This window comes from Amblyomma mixtum, chromosome 3 (genome assembly GCF_055824585.1).
Source record: "Amblyomma mixtum isolate Tamu chromosome 3, ASM5582458v1, whole genome shotgun sequence".
In the NCBI taxonomy this organism is placed as follows: Eukaryota; Metazoa; Arthropoda; class Arachnida; order Ixodida; family Ixodidae; genus Amblyomma; species Amblyomma mixtum.
In genome coordinates this window covers 246,386,198-246,393,797 of record NC_143014.1, presented here as the reverse complement: position 1 = coordinate 246,393,797, position 7,600 = coordinate 246,386,198, and positions in this window count along the sequence as shown.

Here is a 7,600-nt window from a genome sequence, read left to right as displayed (position 1 = left end):
TAGTTAAAAAAGTCTGCTAAATCTGAACCCTGGGCGGAAGACCGGGGGTCACGAACGTATAGCATGGCGTCGAGCACTACTCCCCCCCCCCCCCCCCCGGAGAATAAAAGCGGTTAGTTGAATAGGAATCACCTTCTTCGAAAGTAGAGGACAGCTATTTATCTGCTGCTTTCAAAGAAGCAGTGCTGAAAGCATGCGCCGCGTATAGCTAAAGCTGTAAGTGTAACCAATAAACTAGCTGTGTCAACATCCTACACGAACCGTCGTGCCCCGTTAATTCCTAGTGCAAAAGGCAAGCCGCCACATCATTCACGAGTCCAAAAATTGCATATCACCATAATGACGCAGCGGTCTTCAGCAATCACGGGAGCAGGGCGCGGAGCAAGGTCACCCGCGCGGGTAGCGTCTGTGCCACGCAAACGCTCTCGCGTCTGTACCGTGGTGCCATATCGCGCCACTCGCTACGACCAAAGAGCGCATCGAGCGGAAGCGAGTGATTAGGCAGGCTGCACGCTAGAGGACGCGCATGCGCAAACTGACCTCTCGACCCCAGACTGTTCGCGAACTAGATGGCGCTGATCCGCGTTTTCAATTAAAGCCCCTCAATAATTATAGGGGGACCTTATTTTCAATCCGGAGCCGTGGTCCATTTTATTTTGTCCAGGACTGCATATATCAGCGCCACACTATCCTAGCGGCAAAAGGTTCAGTAAGGCCATGGCGCTCGGCTGCTTACCCGAAAGACGCGGGTTCGATCCCGTCCGCGACGGTCGAATTTCGATGGAGGCGAAATTCTAGAGGCCCATGTACTGTACGATGTAAGTGCACGTTAAAGAACCCTAGTTGGTGGGCCGCCGCGGTGGCTCAGTGGTTATGGTGCTCGGCTGCTGGCCCGAAAGACGCGGGTTCGATCCCGGCCGCGGTGGCTGAATTTCTTTGGAGGAGAAATTCGAGGCCCGTGTACTGTGCGACGTCAGTGCACGTTAAAGAACCCCAGGTGGTCGAAATTTCCGGAGCCCTCCACTACGGCGTCTCTCATAGCCTTAGTCGCTTGAGACGTTAAACCCCATAAACCAAACCAACCTAGTTGGTGGAAATTTCCGGAACTCTTTTTTTCGGCGCCCCTGATAGCTGAGTCGCTTTGGGACGCGTTAAACCCCCTTAAACTATCCTAGCGGCAAAAGACAAATAATTCCCCGTTTCATACGTGCAGTCAACGCTAACGCTACCAAAGCTACCGAGCGTGCCTGTTCATGCAGGCTTTCCGCGTCCAAAAAGTAGTTTGTGTCGAAATTATTCTGGAGACCTCGATTATATATGGCACCCCTTTCTTTCTGCTTTCACTCCCACCTTCCTCCCTTCCCTCACGGCGCGGTCCAGGCGTCCACAGGGATACGTGACAGATACTGCACGATTTCCTTTCCTCAAAAACCTATCTACGCTTTACCTGTTGCCACATTTTCATCATGCGGTTCCGAGAACGATAAAAATATAACCGAAGGGCTCGAAGACTGCGCGCTTCACAGCTTCGTCCACAGCTTCCCCCGATGCTTTGTTTTCGTCCAAACGCTCACCGATGCTTATGAAACGAATGAAAATTGGCGGAGCATTTTGGTTTTACGGGCGAACTACTAATCAGTAATTGTGCATATGACGTCCAAAGAAAAGAAGTGCAGTTAGAAACCTCGGAACCCAAAATGGGGTCATGATCAGCGGCCGCTTTCTGAAGGTATTATGCCCGGGCAACGGCGAAACAGGAAGCCGCTGGAAACGGCAGCCTCGTCCACTGTTTCTTTTTTCGTTTTGGCTAGGCCGCACACAGTGCGACCGAAATGGGAGGCGGCGCTGTCCAGCTTAGCAACGGCGGAAGCAAACAGGCCTCTAGGATGCGGGCTGAACTAACCGGCGTCTTCGTTCACTCCCATCTTCCTCCCTTCCCGTTACGGCGAGGTTCTGGTGTCCACCGAGGTATGCGAGACAGATACATTTCCTTTCCTCAAAAACCAATTTACAGACGAGCAAGGCGTAGAGCCAAACGGGCGATGGCGTTCTGTGGACTCCCTGGCAGCGTTGCAAGACGCTGTCGCGTTCCAGCCTGAACTCCAAACACACTTGCGCCGCGCGTCAGCCAGAACCAGTCTGCGCATGCGCGTGGCGTCACACGCGAGCAGCGCGAGCGTCGACGCTCCGCGCGCCGCACGCGAGCACAGAGTGAGCGAGTGTCGATGGCGTGGCGGGTTTTGCAAGTTCTGAGATACAGCATCACAGTGAAAAGGCGCGCTTAATTATTTGTGTACCAAATACATTCCACGCGGTTTAAAATCATTTAATTACGCGAATTACTACCTCTCACCACTCTTTGGCAGTCGAACTGCTTCTAGCAACACCAACCCAGACGCGAGCGGCGCGAGCCAGTTCCCGGAGAATGGAGATGCGTACCTCTCTCGACGCCCGACGCGGCGCGGCGCTCGGCGCGTGGCGCGACGCCTCGGAAGTGAGATTGGAGTTGGGCGAAGCTTAACATCTTAACCACACATCAGTGACACAAGCAGTACCAACGCGCTTAACGCTTCCGACTCACCGCACTTTAGGTCAACAAAACGCCCCCCTGAATTTTTTTTCCTCGATGGCCGTATCATGTGGCTGCCATTTTAGATAACGTGATCACGCCGCCATTACATGCCTCCTGACTGCTCTGCGCGCGCCTGTCGCGATGGTTGCTGCGTCTGATAGTTCGGCTCTGACAGCCAGTGTTTCGGCTGATGCGGTTGTAAAGGAGTGGGAAGACGACACTATGGTTTGGCCAAAGCTTCCAAGGACATGTGAGGACCCTAATTTGATCACTTGAGGCGTGAAAATGTGATCGTGCTCAAGGGCGTCCGCAGAATTTTTTGCAGGGGGGGGGGGCCCCATTGGTTGTTGGCGCCGGAGGGGGGGGGGGCATGTTCGTAGCAAAAAGGCACTATTTGCGGTATGAATTTATTTATTTATATATAAATAAAAAATAAGTGAAATACACACATGAAATAAAAATTACAAACAGCAAATTAAAGTGTGGCTAGGAGAGATACATTGCAGTTTATCAACGAAGAAACAATTAAAATTAATAAAAAATCCAAAAATATACTGTCACTTCGTGGAGAAGAGTGCTCAGTATTGCTGCATACGGGTTCTCGACTCACCCGGATTGATGATCAGCACACAGCACAATATGGTCACAAACACGCAACTACAGTCACTCAGTCAGTCTTCCTTGAACAGCAACTGTAGACTCCACGGATTTTTCTGGGCGAATTGCGTGATTACACGGGTGATAAATTCATTTCTGTGCTTCATTACACGCTCTCGGTGCACACTCGTCACACACATTGATTGGACAAACGGTTGAACGCGCACGTTGAAAACAAAAGATGTCTATACATACAACGAAAACTTATTTACAAGATAAATGCACGCTCGCAGCTTCATACACCTCGCTCCATCTTCCTCGCGCATCCGCACAGTCGAGCAACCGCACGCACACTGCTCGCCGCTCGTAGTTTTCTCGTCCACTGTCTTGGTTGTTCTCAGCTTCGTTGACAAACGGCCACTAAAAACACCGAAGCACAAATACAGAGGCGCGCACACGTGCAAGGGCTTACTTCCGTGCGACTTCCAAGGGGAAGGGACACACTCCGGTAGGAAAATTTGTTTTGTGTGTTTTTATGGGGTTCAGAGCCCCAAAACGACTCAGGTTATGAGGAACGGAGTAGTACAGAGCTCCGGATAATGTCGACCACCTGGGTCTCTTTACCGGGCACTGACCTCGCACAGTACACGGGCGCTGTTGTCATTTGAGGCCCAGCCAGAGGTGACAGGCGAGCCAGGCAGGCGCCATCGGGCTGCGTTGACCAAAGGCGCTGGTTTTCGGAGAAGACGCAAGGGACGCTGGTGTGGGGGCGCCTCTGGAGACTGCGTCGCCGTGAACAAAAGATGCTAATCTCCTTTGCCGAAGATTCTGATAGTGGCGCTTCTACCGCACTGCGCTCTCCCGTGGATCGGAGGCACAGCGAGCGGCGGCGGCGCCAACTGATTGCCCGCTTGCCCATGAGCAGCCCGACAAAGCGGGGGTGGACACGGCTGATTTGTCTTTCCCTCCTGAAGAATTCATCGGTGGCCGGCATAACGAAGGCGAAAACAAGATGCACTGTGCACTGTCTGCCTCCGTGTCGCTATCTGTCTAGAGATCAAAGAAACAGGCACCCATTTCAAGACGGCTTGAAACACATGCTCGCCGGTGCCGCTGTATGTCTGCAACAGGTCGGCCTTCAACAGAGCTAACGATGGCGTGGTTTGAAAACGGCATAAAGACGCGTGCCCGGACGCGGCATTTCGCAGATGTGACCCAAAGCGTGGAAGCGGAGCTGCTTTTACCCTTTTGGCTGAGCCCACCACGGCCCCTGGCGTGCGGCCATCACTCACGGTTCGAGGGAGTGATTTTCCAGGGGGGTGCAGCCGCCCCCCCTTGCCCACCCCCTCCGGACGCCCATGATCGTGCTTCATGACGCGGAGAGCCGCTTAGCTCTCCCTCTTCGAGCCAACAGATGGATCTCCTGAATGCTTGTCTTTGCAACTGCTGAAGGCTTTGCTGAATGTTTAATATGTTGCCTCTGGATGTTAAACCCCGCAATTTACAATTTACAAGTAATTATGTAACCAAAATTGTATTGGTTTCATGAAATTCAGTGACCGCATGCATAAGCCAATCAAACCAAGAACTCAAGCAATATATTGGCGATGGCTTGTTTTGTTCCACGTCTTTATAAAATATGGAACAATACTTTGTCAGTTAACAATGATTAATCTGATTTCTGTTTATTTGAGCAGGGCTACCCTGAGCTATTTCATTTTCTGTTTGCACTTGTATATGCCCAGTTACTAAAGATTATGGAAGTGTTGTGTTTTGCCTTAGGTCTGCAGTTGGTTATGAACTCAGAGGGAAAAAAAGGAGCTGAGGGAACTGTGAAAATCCGGATGCATCACTGCATGAACCTGTTGGACCTGTCAAGCTTTATTTTCATTACGATTGATAACACTGAGCCAACCCTCTCAGTGGTACTGCTCTGTATGTGTACTGGCTGTTTCACAATGTAAGGAGGTGGCCCCTTGGCAGGCAGGCCTCCTTGAAATTTTTGGTAAGCCACTGCAGTGTGCACAGCTGATGTTCTCAGTGAATTCACTCTGTACATTTCTTTTTAGGCGCAGGCTGTTCAACAGGGAGAACATCTTGGCCTGCTCAACTTCTAAAGTTTTGGTAAGCACTCTTCACAGCTGATACTGTTTTTCTTTCACTTCATGCTTTCTTGTGTAGGTGCAGGCTGTTAGCAAAAGTTTATTTCACAAATTCTGTTGTTTGCTTGTCCTGACCTTCTGGCTTCGTTAGACCTGCTACAGTTTGCCAAAAGAGCAAGGGCTTTGGTTAGTTTCAAGGAAGGAATGAAAAAGAGAGTGTGTAGTAATTGCCACCCCCCCCCCCCCCCACGTCAGATTGAAAACTCTGTGCTTATGTGGACCCGTCTGAATGAATTACTGCACGAGCACAGGTATGCATGCCAACAGATTATGAACACTGGAATCTTTACATTGTTTGAGTTTTGAAGACAGTAATCTGGAATGCTGAAGGGAAAATAGCAGTGTCTTTATAATGACTCAACAAAAAGAAGTCAAATATGTAAGCCTTCCAGAAATAGCAGTGGTTTATAAAGTGAGGGCATTTGGACAAATCTCATCCAAGTTTCAAAACTAAAGCAAGATTTATTTTTTTTCACTAACAGCAGCACATATAAGAATCATGAAACACAATATACAGTTATTAGTTGCTGGCTGTCTTGTGCATTTTTGTCTGTTTACATGCATGCAGTCAGACGCAGATACTGAGTGCTGAAAATTGACATTAATTTTTCTGTTCTCCTAGTAACCATGGCCTTTTTTAGGCCCACTGTGGAGTGCGACTACAAATTGTGTTGGAATAATATAGGAGACATGGGCCTGGTGCCTACCATGTATAGAGCAGACTGCTGTCAACTGTTCTAGTGGCACTTTTTGTTCTCTTGAGTAGCAGGTATGTTTTATTGAGGCAATAAAATGTTTCATTCTTGCTCCTTTTTTTGCACTGAGAACAGTGCCCACATTAAGAACCAACTACATTGGTTCTTTTTATTTCTTTAGTCTGAATTTTACTTGTAGTTCTACTATGATTGCATTTAACCAACACAGTTTGCCTGCCCAAACTTTCATCTTGCAGTAGGCATTGCAAGACTATGTCATTTGCACAATTAACTTATATTTACGCAGCAGCCAAAGTTAAAGGTGCTTTACAAAGAGCTCAGCTTAAGAGAAGATACAGATCTCTTGCACGCTTGGGAGAAAAATTGTGTACCGAGGGTGTGTGAGAAAACTTATTGCTCTGCTTTCTTGTCCTTTTTGCCTCACATTCGGCCAGTTGTCTACAGATTAAAGGAGTGTTTGCACTCAGCAGAGGTCTAGCTTCCAGGCAGTCAATATATGAAATTACGCAGCAGTTTCTTTAACACTCTTGAGATGCAAAATTGTTTTGCAAGAACCCGCTGCTTTATCTCCTGAACCAATTTCCTGGTATTTAGACTTATGCTGAAGCAAATACGCCTTTAATCTGCAAACAAACAAACCAGATGTCAGAGAAGAGGGGCAAGAGACAACAAAGCAACAAATTTTCTCACACACCCTCAATGCACACATGATCTCCTAAGCATGCAACATTTGTGCTTTCTTCAGAGTTCTTATTGCTTGCGAGACGTCAAAGATGGGCTCTTCGTAAAGTGCCTTTTATTTAACAGCATTACCACTAATACAAAACAGCTAAAATACATCTACATACAGCTAGGTAAGGCCTCGATTAGTCAACTGCTAGCATCGGATACCACAGCTACAGAAGAGCTAAAACACTTCTTTACAGCTAAAGAAGGCATCAGCTAGAAGTCTACAAGATGCCAAGAAAAACCTTGCATTAGCCTAGGCTACAAGAGGTCTTCAAGACATCGGATAGCTATATACTACCCCTCATGTAAAGCCCTCAACAAAGTGCCCTTGAGGTATGTAAAAAAAAATCTTGGCTATGCTTCTTTAATACATCAATATGTCTTCGTGTAGACAACTTGTAGATTTCTACAAGCACTTTGTTTCATGGGCATGCACATCAACCAGCCTTAACAAGCTGGCGTGCAATCGTTTCGAAGGATTCTGCGATGCAATTGTTATAACGCGCACATGGCAACTCGTTCATACTACACGTAGTTCACAATTATGTCCACCACACATACAGTATTGTGCATCTTTATCGTGAAGACTTTCCAAAATTTTCTCGCCTCAACCACTGAAACTGCCGAAGTCAGCATTAACAGCTGCGCACGTCCTCTGATGGCGCAGACGATTACAGAGTTGCACCATTCGCAACTGAATCAACAAGTATCATAGTAAAACTCGCTATGAGTCTAAAGTTACCACAACACCCAAGCGCTGTGGTCAGTTTTACCGCAAACGAGCCAGCAAGTTGAGGCGGGAAAATTTTTTGAAGTCTTCACAA